This window comes from Nannobrachium achirus (genome assembly GCF_963921795.1).
Source record: "Nannobrachium achirus genome assembly, chromosome: 9".
NCBI classification, from domain to species: Eukaryota; Metazoa; Chordata; class Actinopteri; order Myctophiformes; family Myctophidae; genus Nannobrachium; species Nannobrachium achirus.
This window is the reverse complement of record NC_137818.1, coordinates 10,595,817-10,613,028: the sequence shown is the minus strand read 5'-3', so window position 1 is coordinate 10,613,028 and position 17,212 is coordinate 10,595,817. Positions and strand designations below refer to the sequence as shown.

At 42.4% G+C, this 17,212-nt stretch overlaps 1 pseudogene across 1 annotated transcript in view; it reads right to left on the bottom strand.

Moving 5' to 3' along the window:
* LOC308291736 (myosin-7-like) overlaps positions 1–11,575 on the bottom strand; it is a 61,327-nt pseudogene extending 49,752 nt beyond the window's left edge. The window contains exons 1-10 of the transcript in view: positions 11,371–11,575; positions 9,186–9,325; positions 7,718–7,874; positions 7,116–7,143; positions 6,856–6,961; positions 5,740–5,832; positions 4,968–5,031; positions 3,269–3,367; positions 1,286–1,389; positions 1,012–1,150 (exon numbers count right to left, since the gene is read on the bottom strand). The product of the transcript in view is annotated as a myosin-7-like (transcript). The remainder of the gene's footprint in view (positions 1–1,011; positions 1,151–1,285; positions 1,390–3,268; positions 3,368–4,967; positions 5,032–5,739; positions 5,833–6,855; positions 6,962–7,115; positions 7,144–7,717; positions 7,875–9,185; positions 9,326–11,370) is intronic.
* Between the last annotated feature and the right edge of the window lie 5,637 nt (positions 11,576–17,212).

Sequence of the window (17,212 nt, the reverse complement as noted above, 5' to 3'; positions counted from 1 at the left end):
ACTTCAACCCCAATACATCTCTGAGTAAAATATTGTACTTTCACTCCACTACAATTATATGAAAACTTTAGTTGCTAGTTATATACACACATTAAGTAACCATTCCACCCTATATATATATGTGGCGGAGAGAGTCGCAGCCCCAGCCTTGAAGCCTCAAAAGTCTAGTATCTGCCCTCGTTCTATAGGGATATCCCTTTGGAGTAATGGTTAAGATATTGGACTTACATGTGGGAGACCCGGGTTCGAAGCCGGGTGGGAGGTTCAGATCACCTCCGTTACATATATATATATATATATATATATGTATATATATATATGTATGTTACTGTCAGTTTGGGTAACTCAGTGAGATTGGGGTAAGAGCGCTCGTTTTGTCGTTCACCACACACCCCTAACACCACCTGGATCAATTCACCTTGATAGTCTCTTATCAGCGCACCTGTGTAATTCTGCGTATTCACCATGAGATGGCGACAGCCATTCACTTGTGTAGTCGCTGACGTCACTTGTTTGCGACACCTCTTTCGTTGTTTATCTACTAGCCCAGCTCAGCTGTGTTTAGCCATTAGCTTACTATGCCTAACTCTAACTCTAACCCTAACCCTAACCTTAACCTCTGTAAAACTATGCCTAACCCTAACCCTAACCCTAACCTCCGTGGAGTGAGGCGCTATCATTCCTGCCGACGCTAAGTTGTCGTTGTTGTTGTTGTGGATCAAAGCGACCGCTTGTTCTGCCCCGCGCTGCACGACGAGCGCTCCTGTTCGCAATTTCACTGAAACTGTGACATCCCTAATTGATACTTTCCGGACTAGCCTTTTTATTGCCTTAATCTGATCCCAGAACAATTTTATTTTATAAAAGAAAAATCTCCACTGCAGCTCGGATCGCGAGTGGTGGGCTACAACGCATCCCTCCCGGGTGCAGAAGAATGCTAACAATGGCGTTCAACGTTTGATACCGAATTGACGGAGATCTCTATAGGTTTTGTAAATGATGAACTCTCACCTTCAGTGCCATCGGGTTCAGCCTGCTCCTCGCGTTGCTTCTGCTTAAACCTCATGTTTCCGTAGTGCATGATGGCTCCCGTCAGCTTGTAGATGCCGTTCTTCTCCTCTTGGGTGAAGCCCAGCACGTCAAAAGCATCCTATAACACAGGAGAGAATAGTTGGCAAGTTTGCTTTCATACTCTTAACATAGTGGTTCTCAACCTTTTTCTACAAGCTCTCAACGCGTCGCTTGCTTGTAGATCAACTATTTTCACTATTTCAAATCCACCTACATCAGTAGCCATCAGCTCCTCAGAGTCGTTGATGGACGTGACACTGATCTCTCCTTGGGAGATGAAGGAGTAATCGTAGGGATTGCTGGTGATGAGCAGCATCTCTGTGGAAGCACCAAGAAAAGCAGGTTACTCATAATCACATGCTGACACACCACTTTCTCTGAATTGCGTGACATTCAGGGACATGCTGGGCCCCTGATTCAGCCCTGGAAAAAGAGTTGGAGAGGCCCTCATTGCGCTCTATAGAGAGAGATCTCTCTCTATAGCGCTGCTGCTACTTTGCCATTTCAGATCATGACAAGTGACAAGCCAGTGGGCCAATTACATGACTTATATTTCGTCGTTGTCTGGTGGAAACCTTGTATATCCAAAACCGTTTGTTTTGTATTTATCATTTTAAAAATGATTTAAACCAGTGAAAACAGTGCGAGGCTTTGTGTGCTTGTAGATCTGCTGTTTTCACTACTTTTGTGCGACTGTCTTGTATGATGAAGCAGGGCTTTACTTTGCGAAAAAAATTACACATTTGAAACTTGGAGATACGAGGTTTCTGCCCGACAGTGAAGATTTACTTTGTTGGCCCGGCCAGCCCTCCAAAATGGAACGAAGGCCGACATTTCATTTTTATTTTTTTCCTAATGGCCGGCCTGGACCGGCCGGGAATGAACCGGCCGTTCGGGAGTTGTCCCGCTTTTCCCAATGGCCAGCACGTCCCTGGTGACATGGTTTTATTTTTCGTTGTTGTCGGGTTGGAAACCTTGTATATCCAAAACCATTCATTTTGTATTTATCATTAAAGCGGCGGTGCCATAGTTTTGTACTTTTTCTGTTTTGTATGTGTCTATGTAAGTTAACATTACTCTATAGACCTCCAGGTGTAGTTATAATGTGCAAGTTTGCCTTCCCTATGTATTGTTGGTTACTTCCTGAAAGCTGAAAGCCTCTGAGTCAAAAGGCCCAACTGAAAAACACTGAGTTAATGACATCATATACTCAACCCCTCCCCCTTTGCCATACACCCAACACTGTGGGTGTGGCTAACTTCAGCTGGGTCACCACCGCAACCACAGTTTTCCCGGGGGAACCTAAGCGCAACAGTGGGGGCCGATGGGCAAGGAGGGTCGCGAGCTTATGAGAAACAACTAAAACAAGACCTTAAAACCTGGCGAAAACAGTTGCGTGCATTAGCGCAAGATGACGATAAAGGAAATCATTAAATGGAAAACATTCAATTAACTTCTGAAAAGCCTACTAGGCCTGTGTGCATTAGCACAAGATTAGATGAGGATAAAGGAAATCATTGAATGTAAAACATTAAATTAACTTCTGAAAAGGCTTCTAAAACTAGTAGAACCGCGATCTTGCCACATGTGAATAATTGTGGTTGTAAACTAGCCTTACATTAAGACGCTCCTCTTAATGTAAGGCTAGTTGTAAACAATAACACAGACAATATAAATCCTTAGCCTAGTAGTGGGAAGAAGGGGTTATCATCATGGCCCCAAATAACTTTTAAATATCTTGCAGTTGGCGACGAGTCTCTTACGAAATCGACAAGGGTGCCTCTCATTACATAAAGCTATATAACCTCTCCATCATCGGCAATAGTCAGTGGTATTGTGTCCCCCACACTCCCGTGCCCCCACCGTTGTGCTTAGGTTCACCGGGAAAACTGCGGTGGCGTCACCACCCACCTGACAACCAGGCAGGCATACCAAATGAACTGGTGGGTGTCTAAGAAATCCATGAACATTTTTAATCTGCAACACAATTTTATACAATATGTAGTGGGGGTCCCTGCTTCATCTCTCTCTCAGCTAAGGGGTCCCTGGTCTGAAAACATTGAAGACCCCTGCTTTACGGAAAAAGGTAGAAATGTGAAACTTGGAGATATGAGGTTTCTGCCTGACAGAGACAATATGGTTCAATATTCTCCCAGCAGTTCTGTTATGATATGTTCTGATATGTTTCAATATTCACCCAGCAGCTCTGGCTTCTGCTGGGACAGGATCTGGTAGAAGATGTGGTAGTCTCTCTCAGCCTTGAGCTGAAACGTGACACGGGACTTCTCCAGCAGATCTGGAAGACATGGTAGTCTTATAGGCATGTCCGATATTATCGTAATTATCATCGGCCCCCCCTTAATTATCCTATTATCGTTTTTTATGCATGCTATTTTATAGGGGTGTAACGATACATTTTAATAGCGATACGATACGCATCACGATATATGGTTGGCGATACGATACATGGGCGATATTGGTTTATGCATGGCCATACGATACGATTCGATTCAATGATTTAAAATCGATATAGTACTATTTAGCCAAGAAATTAAATCTGTGTGAAATGTGTCAATAGTGCATGTTTTTTAAGGGAAAAATCTATTATTATGGATATAAATAAGTAAACACTGTGATTTTCTAGCAAATATATGGACATTATATTTCAACATATGGACAAACCCGCACCTTGACATGAACACAGAGATTACACACATTCATCGATAGACCAAGAGTAACAATAATGGAAACCCCTCTTTTTCATTTTCCTTCTTAAAATTGATAAATACAAGGCACAAATACTTAGTTTCCATACCAACAATTATCTGCATTGCAAAACGATACAGATACGATACAATTAAAATCAATTTTTCGATTCAGTTACTGTATCGTTAAACCCCTAGTTTTTATGCATGCTATTTTACCTTGACAAAAACAAATCTACAGCAAAAGTATCAACTTGTTTGTACCATCTGTTGATGTCTGAACATATTAATACGTTGTATTTCGCTATGCATCGCGCACATAATATAACCACTTCCACTTCTCTAACATGACTGTATTATATTGGAATTATTAGATATTTATGTAAGCAATTTACCCCGAGTGAGAGGACATTATGCTCTCATATAGACATTATGAGAGCATAATGTCCGACCCCGAGTGGTAAATAGCTTTTCTACCACTTTTTCCCGTATACATGAAAGAAAACACATAGTTGTAACTTGCAAGGATCTTAAGTTACAATCATTATTGCCTATAAAACTTCCGCGACGACAGCAAATAGTTCCACAAACAACATCTTCTACTCACCACCAGATGACGCCAACTCCATGCAGAGAAAGATGTCTAGCATACAGCTAAGCTAACGTCAGTTAGAAGGACCGTTCCGGCCGTAAATAGAGGCTGTTCGCTTCCAGAAAGGCATAGGTTCAGAGAAAAGGGGCTTTAAAGTTGGCGGATTGCATTGGATCCAAATAAATCGGCGACGATAGTACGCACGTTAGTAAACATAGGACCGCTGCGACCTTCATTTGTTGGTTGGGGGAAAGTCCCCGGATGTACACTGAGGCGCATTGATCTCGGACACACAACTTTGCGGCAGTGGTCCTCTCATAACCTCCGGAATTTAGCCAATCAGAATCCAGTATTTGAACACGTGACTCGAAAAAGTGGTAGAAATTGATATTATAGCTATTTTATTTTATTAGATAATTACCGGTATGTGATGTTGTTACCTGACAATTAGTTTACTTTTGGTGGGAAAAGCCTGCATATATAGGCTGGCATCGGAATCGGAAATTCAAATTAAAGAGTTGGACATGTCTGGAAATCGTCAAAAAAAGCACAATATCGAACATCCCTAGTTTAATGATAAAGATCGTTGGCATACTTACAAGTCTCAATATCAGCAGAGGACAACTTGCCACTGACGCCAAAGTGAATTCGGATGAATTTACCCTGAGAAATAATGACAGGCATATTTGGTTTGCTGCATTTCTGGAGGAGACAAAATCACACTGTACACAACAATGACCTTTGTGTGTGTGTAGGTTGGGGTGGTATCAGGGACGTGCTGGCCATTGGGAAAAGCGGGACAACTCCCGAACGGCCGGTTCATTCCCGGCCTGGTCCACTACTGGACTACTGGTCCAGGCCGGCCATTAGGAAAAAAATATAAATAAAATGTCGGCCTTTGTTACATTTTGAGGGCTGGGCGGCCAACAAAGTAAATCGTCACTGTCGGGCAGAAACCTCGTATCTCCAAGTTTCAAATTTGTAATTTTTTTTTCGTAAAGCAAAGCCCTGCTTCATCATACAAGGCCGTTGCACAAAAGTAGTGAAAACAGCCGATCTACAAGCACACAACGCCTCGCACGTGTTTTTGTTTTTTTTGATAATGATAAATGTGTTGTGTTTTTTTTTAAATGATAAATACAAAACGAACGGTTTTGGACATACAAGGTTTCCACCCGACAACGACGAAATATAACTCATGTAATTGGCCCACTGGCTTGTCACTTGTCATGATCTGAAATGGCAAATCTTTGAGTAGCAGCAGCGCTATAGAGAGAGATCTGTCTCTATAGCGCGCAACGAGGGCCTCTCCAACTCTTTTTCCCGGGCTGAATCAGGGGCCCAGCACGTCCCTGGGTGGTATAAACTTACGAATCTGGAGGAGTTGTCATTCCTGATGGTCTTGGCATTCCCAAAAGCCTCCAGAGCAGGGTTAGCCTGAATGATTTGATCTTCAAGGGTTCCCTGAAGATGAACAGAGAGCGTTTTAACCCATTTAGGCCTACGATTATTGACTGCTTTAACTACTGAAAAATAGCAGATCTACAAGCTCACAGCGCGGCACCGAGTGCCGCGCTGCGAGCTTGTAGATCTGCTATTTTTGAAAAATCATGATTTTTCTTTGCAAGTCTTTGAATATATCTATTTAAAAGCGAACATTTGTAAATCAAATATTTGCTTCTGGGGGGTCCCTGGAACAACATATTTTGAGATGGGGGTCCGTGGCCAAATACATGTAATTTTGGGGGTCCTTGACATGAAAAGGTTTGAGAACAGCATGATTTAGAAGAAGGATTTGGAAGTCGGGTCAAAGATCGGGTCAAAGATATTCAAAGACTTGCACTCGTTTTCACGATTTTTCAAAAATAGCAGATCTACAAGCTCGCAGCGCGGCACTCGGTGCCGCGCTGTGAGCTTGTATATCTGCTATTTTTCAATAGTTAAAGCATGAAATAATGGTTAAAGTGGTTAAAATCTAACGCGACTCGGGCGCGTTCCAGGTATTTGAAAGTTAAGTCATGCAAACGTTTCTCTTACAGCAAGACGGAGAGTTCCCAAACTGTTTAGGCCCCGGCCGCCCCAAAATAATGATATTTGAACTGGCGACCTCCCCACCCCGACAAGCACTTGGAATCATAGGCATTGCATCTAATTTGACTCACATCCCCAGATAGATATTGTGAAAATAGCCCAACTACAAGCTCACAACGCATCGCAGTGCGAGGCGTTGTGAGCTTTTAGATCAGCTATTTTCACAATGTTTGCCTCTTTCTCGTGTAATATTCGACAATTTGGCATTAAAAAGGTCAATAAATAGTCACTTTAGAAATGTGCAGAGATAGTCCATTTATTGCCGAGTGATAAAACGACGTTGGACATCAAAGCTCCGACATAATTTGTGGACCCCCCCCTTGGGGTACCGACCCCCAGTTTTGGGAACCCCCACTGTAGACAACACACTATAGATGTTCTGAGTACAAAAGAAACCTTTTTCTCCGCAGCAGCGTCCTTCTTTCCACTAACGGCTGCAATGCTGGCAAAGTACTGGATGACTCTTTTGGTGTTCACAGTCTTTCCGGCACCAGATTCTCCACTGATGGTGGAAGAACAAAGTTTATTGTTTTTTGTTTGTTTGCTTCCTTGTTTGTTTCAGGGAATGTACATACTTAGCTTTTTTATAGTATCTTTCTTTTACATACAGTATACTGTAAAGGTAATGATGTTAACTGTATAAATGCTTTACTCACGTGATCAGGACGGACTGATTCTCCCTGTCTGTGAAAGGCAAAGAGAAGGTAACTTGATAATGTGGTAGTCATCTGGGCAGTCACATTATAGGGGTAGGGTAGGGCAGGAGTGTGGCACCGAATTCTGTGCCCTGCATGAAAAATATCAGATATACAAGCTCACAGTGCAGCACCGAGTGCCGCGCTGCAAGCTTGTAGATCTGCTATTTCTTGAAAAATCGTGAAGATTTGTGCAAGTCTATTTCAAATCCTTCTAAGGTAGGGGTAGGGTTATTTTTGGTTATAAGGTTAAAGCTCTACATTATGATTGTACTCGTTTTAGAGTGTTTGTTCAGTGTACAATGAAACCGAATGGGTTCAGATTTGGTTTCATTTTACGCTCTCAAGAGTTAGATTATTGTTCAACATGGAATTGTGGACAAAACCCTATCCAACGATAACAAAATATTCGTAGGGTTTTGGGTCTGAGAGGCTAAATCTCATCAAATGGTTGTCTGTGGCTCAAATCAGTCAAATGACACATAAATAATGGACCTTGACAGGAAAAAGTTTGAAAACCACAGCATGCATTAGATTCTAGATCAGAGGGTTTCCCAGCGTACCTGACAACATGTACTGGTAGGCGTTGTCAGACACAGAGAAGACGTGAGGGGGAGCTTCGCTCCTCTTCTTGCCTCTGTAGGCGTTGACCACTGACTGGTCGTAGACCGGCAGCCACTTGTAGGGGTTGACAGTCACACAGAACAGGCCCGAGTAGGTCTGTGGAGGAAGCCATCGGCACATTATAGTGAAAGGCCAACTATGCTATATCAGGGGTGGGCAACTTTAATGATGGCGAGGGCCACCTTCACTCCAGAGGGCCACATTGCATATTGCTACGTCCTACTTTGTCAATTTCTAGTATCTCATACAAAATAAGCAAAAATAGCAGATCTACAAGCTCAAAACGCATCGCGCTTTAGTTATACGCATTTAGTTATACAAATACCTACATTGGACATAAAATAAATACATTTTAATACTACTATACTAGTCATTAAGCTACTAATATAGACAGGATTAAAGCAGGTCATGTTTGGAATTGTAACAGCTGAAATCAATAATATATCAATATTCCGGTATTAACCTGCGGGCCGCATTAAGTGAAGGTGGGGGCCGCATGTGGCCCCCGGGCCGCCAGTTGCCCATGTATATGCTAGATCAATGCTTCTGAACCTTTTCAGGCTGTGACCCCCCAACATAATATTTGAACTGGGGACCCCACAAAATAATCTTATTTGAGCTGCAGGAGGAGACCCCCCAAAATAATTTGAACTGGATGACCGCCCCACCCTGATAAGCTCTTGGAATGCAGGAGTTGAGGCATTACATTTAGTATGACTCGGTTCCACAGATAAATATTGTGAAAATAGCCGGTCTACAAGCTCGCGTTGTGACCTTGTTTCTTTTTTGCCTCTTTCTTATATTGTTTGACAATTTGGTCCTAAAAATGTGTTGAAAGAAGGCTATTTATTCCTTATTCTGACTAAAGCCGAGAGGCTGCGCTACAGGCGGTATCCGGGCAATGTACTGAAAAGTCCCATCTAGCGTTAAAGGACACAACAAGGGTTCATATTTTAGATTGTAATTAAAGAATATAAAAGATGAGTGTTAAAATGATTTCATTTACTTCTTTCTATTGTTATAGAGATTTTTATTTCAGTGGTTGGGGGCATAAGCCCATTCCCAAGATACAATGCAACCTTTCATGGTTGGACGTGACTTATGGGGCTAGAAGTGTTACTGTAAATAGCAATAAAGAAACTGCTGGCTTATTGTGTCTAAAAAGACATATTTAGCCACTTGTACGCATGCCCCCATGCGTACGCATGCCCCACATTTTAGCACGGTAAACGCGATAAAACAATAGAACGAAGCAAATTAAAACATTTTAACTCTCACTTTTTCTTTTCTCTAATTACAATCTAAAATATGAACCCTTGTTGTAAAAAAACAAAGTTGTCCTTTAAGGAGAACTTAACACATAGTGTTTGACTATGGACCAGAGCTAATGTGGTGGCAGTAACTCACGTAGATCATCCAGGCTGCGTAGCGCTCTTTGAGGTTAAACAGCACGGCGGGCTCGTGGAGGAAGGTGAACATCGCCATGTCTTCAATTTTATCGTACTTTGGCGGGTTCTGGGGATGGATGTCATCCTCCTTATGGGTCGCTTCCTTGGAAGAAAAGACCATCAATTAGGCTTGTTCAGTTCATATGGTCATAGTTTACAGTGGTGGAAATAACTAAGTACATGTACATAAAGGAGGACTTCACCACTTTTCAACCTGTCCTCACTAATGTTCATGAAAAAATATCACAATTTTTTTGGAGCTGTGTGCAGCTCCCTATACGTGGCTGTGTGGGTCTGTGTGTGTGTGTGTGTCTGTGTGTGTGTGTGTGTGTGTCTGTATGTAGCCTGACTTCGGCGCGTAACTAGTGCCGCACCATTTACGCCACTCGCGCAATATATACATCAAAATGTGCGGCTCGGCCGGGAATGGTGTTCTATTACCTTTCGTTCCGATCCGCCTTACCATGCCGACGTAATCGGCAAAAAACGACGCTTAATTGTCCCCATTGACTTATAATGGGACAATGCAAGAAATCACTTTCAAGTATTTTTCTCTCGTAAACCATAGGAGCTACAGTTTCAAACCTCGGAGAGGAGATTCATAATGATTTTAAGAATGAATCGAAAAATAATTACATCACTCGGCCTCATGGTGGCGCTATAACGGCCCACTTTACGTTTTGCCCCGTAACTCTTGAACCGTAGATCGGAAAATTAAAATTCTTTTTTCCCTGGATTCCTTGGGTCAAGACGCATCTCCCCATATAGGCCACGCCCATTTGCGCCAGGATAGATTTTCCGCCATCTTGAATTTTCTCCAAAACACACTTTTTGCTCCTTTTCCTACATATTTTCTTCAAATGTCACAAAAATCGGTACACATGATCTACACACACACACACACACACACACACACACACACACACACACAGCTCCACTTCACACGGGTGTGATCTTTCTACTCAGTCCGGGTCTTAGGAGAGCTGTGGGCGGGTCAAATCCTCCCACCGGTGACATCATCGTTTGACAGATTTCTTTTTAAACAATATTTTTGAAAGAAATATTTTGATTTTTATTATTGTGAGAACAATGGCTTCCACTTTAACATTGCAACCTTTTAGGAATATAAAGCCTGCAGTTTCTATTAGCTTGGATTCCCCATTGATGATGTCACCGGTGGAAGGATTTGACCCACCCACAGCTCTCCTATGAGACCCGGACTGAGTAGAATTTTCTTTTGATATTTTATCATGAACATTAGTGAGGACCTATTATAATGAAGATAGGTTGAAAAGTGGTGAAGTCCTCCTTTAAGTACTGTACTTAAGTAGAGGTGCTTGTACTTTACACGAGTATTTCCAATTTCCAATACTTTTACTACTCCACTACATCTCAGATCCAAATATTGTACTTTCAACCCACTACATTTATTTGAAAACTTTAGTTAGTTAGGCCTACTTTGCAGATATAAATGATAACTATAAAACATGCATTAACCACTTTAGCCCTATTTTATAGGGCTAAAGTGAAAGCAGCATTCATTGAAATGAATAGCTGGGGTCGGGGCAATCCATCCTCTAGTTTTTATACAACTCTATATGACACACACACACAGGGGCGTCACAAGGGGTAGGAAAGTGGGACTGAGTTACTGGGGCCCAAGGTGGAGGGGCCCTAATAACTTTATCTATTGAAAAATAGCAGATATACAAGCTCACAGCGCGGCACCGAGTGCCGCGCTGCGAGCTTGTAGATCTGCTATTTTTGAAAAGTCGTGAAAATGTGTGGAAATCTTTGAATATATGTATTTTTTAAGCGAACATTTTTAACTCAAATTTTGCTTCTGGGGGGTCCCTGGAACTAAATATTTTGAGATGGGGGGGTCCTTCACATGAAAAAGTGTGAGCATCACTGACATGGAAACATAGGTTTCTTGGCACACATTTTCACGATTTTTCAAAAATAGCAGATCTACAAGCTCGCAGCGCGGCACTCGGTGCCGCGCTGTGAGCTTGTATATCTGCTATTTTTCAATGGTTAACATTCATGGGGGTCCCGCAGTGAATCCTTGTACCCAGGGCCCAGAATTTGGTGTGACGCCCCTGCGCACACACACACACACACACACACACGCACACGCACACTTACTTTTCCGAACTCGGTGGTGACAGTGACTTTGTTCCCGTCTCGGCTGACGACTTGGGCCTTGACGTACTCCACCTCGGGGTCGGGGCAGAAGCACTCCTTCTTCATGTCGAACGGACGCGTCTGGGCCTCCAGACGCTCCTTGTCCGACTTCCTCAGGAACATGGCCGCACCCCCGAACTCTGCCATCAGCGCGTCCCCCATCTCTACGCTCTAAGGATGTACAACCTGCAAGCACACATAGAACCCAAGTGGTTAACGTATAGGCCTATGCTTTGCACTTCAATCGGGGACGTGCAGAGAATGTTAGAAGGGCAGGGTCTGAAATTTATAAAAGGGCCTTTTGGTGGAGATATCGAAAATAGCAGCGAAAATAGCAGCGCGTCTCAACGCGTCGCGACTTGTGATCTCTGCTGGCGCACAAGTTGGCCATATATGGCCACGAGTACACAAGGCGCACGTCGGCACCTTGACAGAGTGCAGTCTAGTTTGTTTTCCGAGCCCATAGCAGATATACAAGCTCACAAGCCAAGGTGTCGCATACTGAAGTATACAGTACTGGGACCGAATCGGTTAATGTAGGCCAATGTTTGTTTTGTTTTTCAAACCCACGATTTTGAAACCGATTTTTTCACCCAGTGGGCCAGGGGGAGGCAGTATAGGGACCAGGATTACGGCATGTTTTTTGTGAGGGTGCCTACCCTAGGCCCTAGGGCACACAGGGAGAACATGTGTGAGGGTGCCTACCCTAGGCCCTAGGGCACACAGGGAGAACATGCAAACTCCACACAGTAAGGCCCTTAGTTTCGCCGACCCCTCCTGGGTATGGGCACTGATGACGCAGAGCAGAGATCACGCACCCCAGTGCCCACAGCGTCCCCGGCGGGAATCGAACCCAGGACCTTCTAGCTGTGAGGCGACAGCGCTACCGACTGCACCGCTGTGCCCCCAATGTAGGCCTGTTTTGTAATTGTCTCCGCCAGCCGAAGGCATGGGGGAGAGTATGTTTTCCCCTTCGTCCGTCCGTGTGTCCGTCCGTGCGTGCGTGCGTCCGTGCGTCCGTCCGTGTGTCCTCGCAGTTTGTGTGCACCTAATCTCAGTCGCCGTTAGCCCGGTCGCTGCCAAAGTGAGCACACACATTCCCTGGATGCCATTCTAGAACCTCTGCCCTAACTTTTTCAAATGGGCCTTTTCTAGCGCCACCTAGTGGCCGATGTTCGCAAAACACATTTCTGTGCACTACTCTTACAGATTTTGTCCAAAAATCCTACAAATCGGTAGGCATTATCTCGACAGTCATGTGATCGACACGGATCTGTCCGATTTTGCATATTCCATCCTGATTGGCTAAGATTGGCTTCCAAAGTTTGTAGGATTGAGCCGTTTTGAACAAAATGCCTCAAATTCCAAACACAAAGTGCAATTATCATGAAATCGCGCACACACATTCCCACTAGGTCGAGGAAGAAATGCCACTTCAAATTTTTTAAATCAGCCTCATGGTGGCGCTATAACAGGCCGATTTGTGGTTTTACCTATAACTCCACCGATCAGTTTCAAACTTTGTAAGCGCACTCCCTAGAGGCCAAGGATAAACCTTTGCCCTGCATTTTTCACATCAGCCTTTCATAGCGCCACCTTTGGGCCGACTTATGTAAAACACATTTTTGGATATTACTCCTTCAGATTTTCTCCAAAAATAACACAAATCAGTACACAGTATCTCTATAGTCATGTGATCAAGTCTGATCCGTCTGATATTTCATATTCCATCCTGATTGGCTAATATTAGCTTCCAAAGTTTGCAGGATTACTCCGTTTTTGAACAAAATGCCTCAAATCATCAACGCAGCTTGCAATTACCGTGAAATTTGCCACACATATTCCCACTATGTCAAGGAACAAATGCTACCCTTTTCACATTGGCCTGTTATAGCGCCACCAGCAGGTAGACTTTAGCAAAATACATTTTTTGGAACACAATGCTTCAAATCATGCATGCAGCGTCCGATTGCCATGAAAGGTCTCTAAGGTGAAGAACATATGCCACCCTTTTTACATTGGCCTATTATACAGTAGCACCACCAGGATGCACGGCCTGGTGGAGACCTGTGCTCGGAAGAGCACTGCTTCTAGTTCAATAATTATATTATTTGTATGAAGTTATATTAGTAGAGAAGTAGTATTTGTCAAACTACTGAGAGATGCCGCACAGGCACAACACCAGAAGGAGCTCCGCTGATCTTGTGACTTGCCTTGTTTTATGAAACCTGGTTGGATGACTTGGACGAGGTGGTCTCTATGGGAAAACTGTGAAAGTGGATATAAAACAACATCAAAATGAATAGCACAATCCAATCCATTTGCTGTTCAGAATGTGTTAAGCCTCATAGCATAATTGCATAATGCTTATGTCCTATATATGTTTGGGGTTTTCAGGAAAGAAGAACCAAGCATCACCTCCTGCCTAGTCATCTTTCAGTCTATCTCAGAGTGGATTCCAGGGACTCTGTGGGTTCTTTTAGGGGGGTCTAAATGGACCCATACAAGTCTGTAACTCTGACAATGTCAGAGTTAAGGGGAGAACTTCAAATTTGAGAACCACTATGTGCCTTTATATGTGCCCAACTATACTCTCCTAACACTGCTGACTTGTTGTCAATGTCCTCAGCCATCAGAATGCTTGTTACATACATTCAAAAATCATTTCTGCCTAAGTCACAAAAGTTGACTTACAGTATAAGCACTTTCTGCCCAAGTCATTTTGGAATGATGCAGCAGTGTTGAGAGAGTAGAGTTATAGGCAGAAATTGCAATTTGGCTTCAAATGAATCAGGTAATTATGCTGTGAGGCTAACAAATTGGTCTACTCATTGTGTATCTCTCCAGCTAGACCATCTTCCTGTTATCTCTTACCTGCAAATGTCCCGGTGCCCTGTGTCCCCCCAGCACTGTGTCTGTCTGTATATAAAGGCTAGCATCAGACCATGTTTGGGAGGTGGTCATAAATCACTCCACTCTTACTTTCACTAGGCCCTGATACAATGAGCTATGATTAAGGACATAGGAGGGGAGCACCCTTTGTTTTGCTTCCTATTTTGGAGCCTCCAATGAGATTGGGGCTTTGCGATGCTATTAAAGATTTAATGGCACATGCTTTCCTCATACACTGCACCATTGTCATGGTGTCATTTAAAATGATCTCATTTGAATCTAAATCTAAATTGTATTAAGAACGTGGAAATATCAATGTATCCTTCTCAATTCCCACCTCACTGTAAACTATATTCACTAAATAATGTGTAATCACTTTCAAACATGTTTGGGGTTATTGTAATGGCTACTCTGGCTTTAGTGAGCACTCCAGACAGTTTTTAAGTTGCTTGATTCAGACATTTTATATTCATTTTATCAGACACGTTTCATTTTATCAGACAACGTTTAAATGTCAATATGTATTGATATCACTGATCTGCATCCTGTAAATAAAAAAAGGCTTAACCCATTTAGGCCTGAACACATTATGACGCGATATTTTATGCTTTAAATATTAAAAAATAGCAGATATACAAGCTCACAGCGCGGCACCGAGTGCCGCGCTGCGAGCTTGTAGATCTGCTATTTTTGAAAAAGTCGTGAAAATGTGTGCAAATCTTTGAATATATGTATTTTCAAAGCGAACGTTTGTAACTCAAATTTTGCTTCTGGGTGGTCCCTGGAACTAGATATTTTTAGATGGGGGTCCGTGGCCAAATAAATATCATTTTGGGGGTCCTTCACGTGAAAAGGTTTGAGCACCACTGACATAGTAGACTCTCAAGAACAGACTAACCGAGCTCCAGTTAAGTGAAAAGGACCTTTTCTTTGACGATGGCTGGCCAGATTGCGGACGTAGAAACAAAAATCTTAGAAGGATTCAAAAGACACTTATAGAATCGGGTCAAAATTCAAATTGTCACGATTTTTCAAAAATAGCAGATCTACAAGCTCACAGCGCGGCACTCGGTGCCGCGCTGTGAGCTTGTATATCTGCTATTTTTCACTGGTTAAAGCATTCAATAATAGGTCTAAATGGGTTAAACAGTTTGCTCCAGTGCCCTCCTTCTATATATAGCCTATATACTGTAACTATAAATGTAGTTACTTTGTAGATTTTGATTATAATTACAAAACATACATTAACCACTTAAATGGTTATAAATACATTTCGGCCATTTGAAAAATAGCCGATCTACAAGCTCACTATGCGTCGAGATGCGACGCTTTGTGAGCTTGTAGATCTGCCATTGTCAAAAGATTTTCATACCTTTGAAAACTTGAAATATGCCATTCTGTCTAATGAGTACTTCCACTTTTGGTACTTTAAGTACATTTTGATGGCAATACATTTGTACTCCAGACTTTTACTTACAGTAACAGAGTATTTCCATTTTGCAGTATTGATCATTTTACTTAAAGGATTAGTTCACCCTCAAAATGACTGTTCTTCTATTGATTACTCACACCATGGAGACTTGAGTTCAATCATATTTTTTTTGTTTTTGTTGCAGTCCTAAGATTAAAAATTTGATTGCAAGAAATGTACCCCCATTGCTTCCGGATGGGGACCCAAATCCATTCGGATCCCCATCCGGAATCAATGGGGGTAAATGTACTATAATCAATTGTTTTTCTTAGGAATGCAACATATACAAAAAAAGTAAAACATTATTGAACTCAAGTCTCCATGGCGTGAGTAACGGCCGGACTACACCAAGCCGTTTCGCGCGCGCGTCAGTGCGTATGCGTGTCGTGCGTGCGTATGCGCGTTTTGGATAGATCCAATGTATATCAATTCAGCCGGCTACACCAGGCGTACGGATAGCGCGAACCACGGATACGCATTCCCTAAAAATAGGATCGGTTCTATTTTTTAAGCACGCGTATGCGTTTTGTACACAGACTATCTGGTCTTCCTCACATATACTCCCTCCTTGGTGTAGCCTGGAGCGTTTACGCATACGCGAGTGTCTTCACGGACTACGCATGTATGCGCGCATTTTTTGGTGTAGTCTGGCTGTCATCAATAGAAGAACAGTCATTTTGAGGGTGAACTACTCCTTTAAGTAAAACAGTTTTTTCCACCACTGACGGATGCAGCTGTTTTCCATTGTTCACGCTATACATTGGCAATAAATCTCTAACTCAACACCATCGTGTGTTGGCATGATATAGTGATATTGTTAGCTTCTGTCTATCCTCCCTGTGTAAAGTAGGCTATATGTTCTCTCAAGATACACAAACACATCTAGAACCCAGTGGTGAAAATGTACGTACATTTACTCAAGTACTTCAATTATACAAAAACTTTACTAGTTACTTTGTAGATTTAGATTATAGTTACAAAACACACTAACCACTTCAGGCGTATATAGGCCTATATTTTGGTCATTTGAAAATAGATCTATAGATGGGACACATTGTGAGCTTGTAGGTCTGCTATTTTCAAAAGATTTTTTTGAAAACTTGTCAAACGGGGCATTCTGCATAATGACTACTTTCTACTTTTGATACTTTAAGTAGCCTACATTTTGATACCAATACATTTGTAGGCCTACTTTTACTCGAGTAGGCTACATTTTGAAATCTGGATTTCCAGAATATTTTCTACATTGACACTTTTACTTAAAGGAGTAGTTCACCACTTTTCAACCTGTCTTCATATAATAGGTCCTCACTAATGTTCATGATAAAATATCACATTTTTTTTCTACTCAGTCCAAGTCTCCTAGGAGAGCTGTGGGAAGTTCAGAATCCATCGTCTTGTGACATCATCATTTTCCAAAAATAAAATTTAATCAA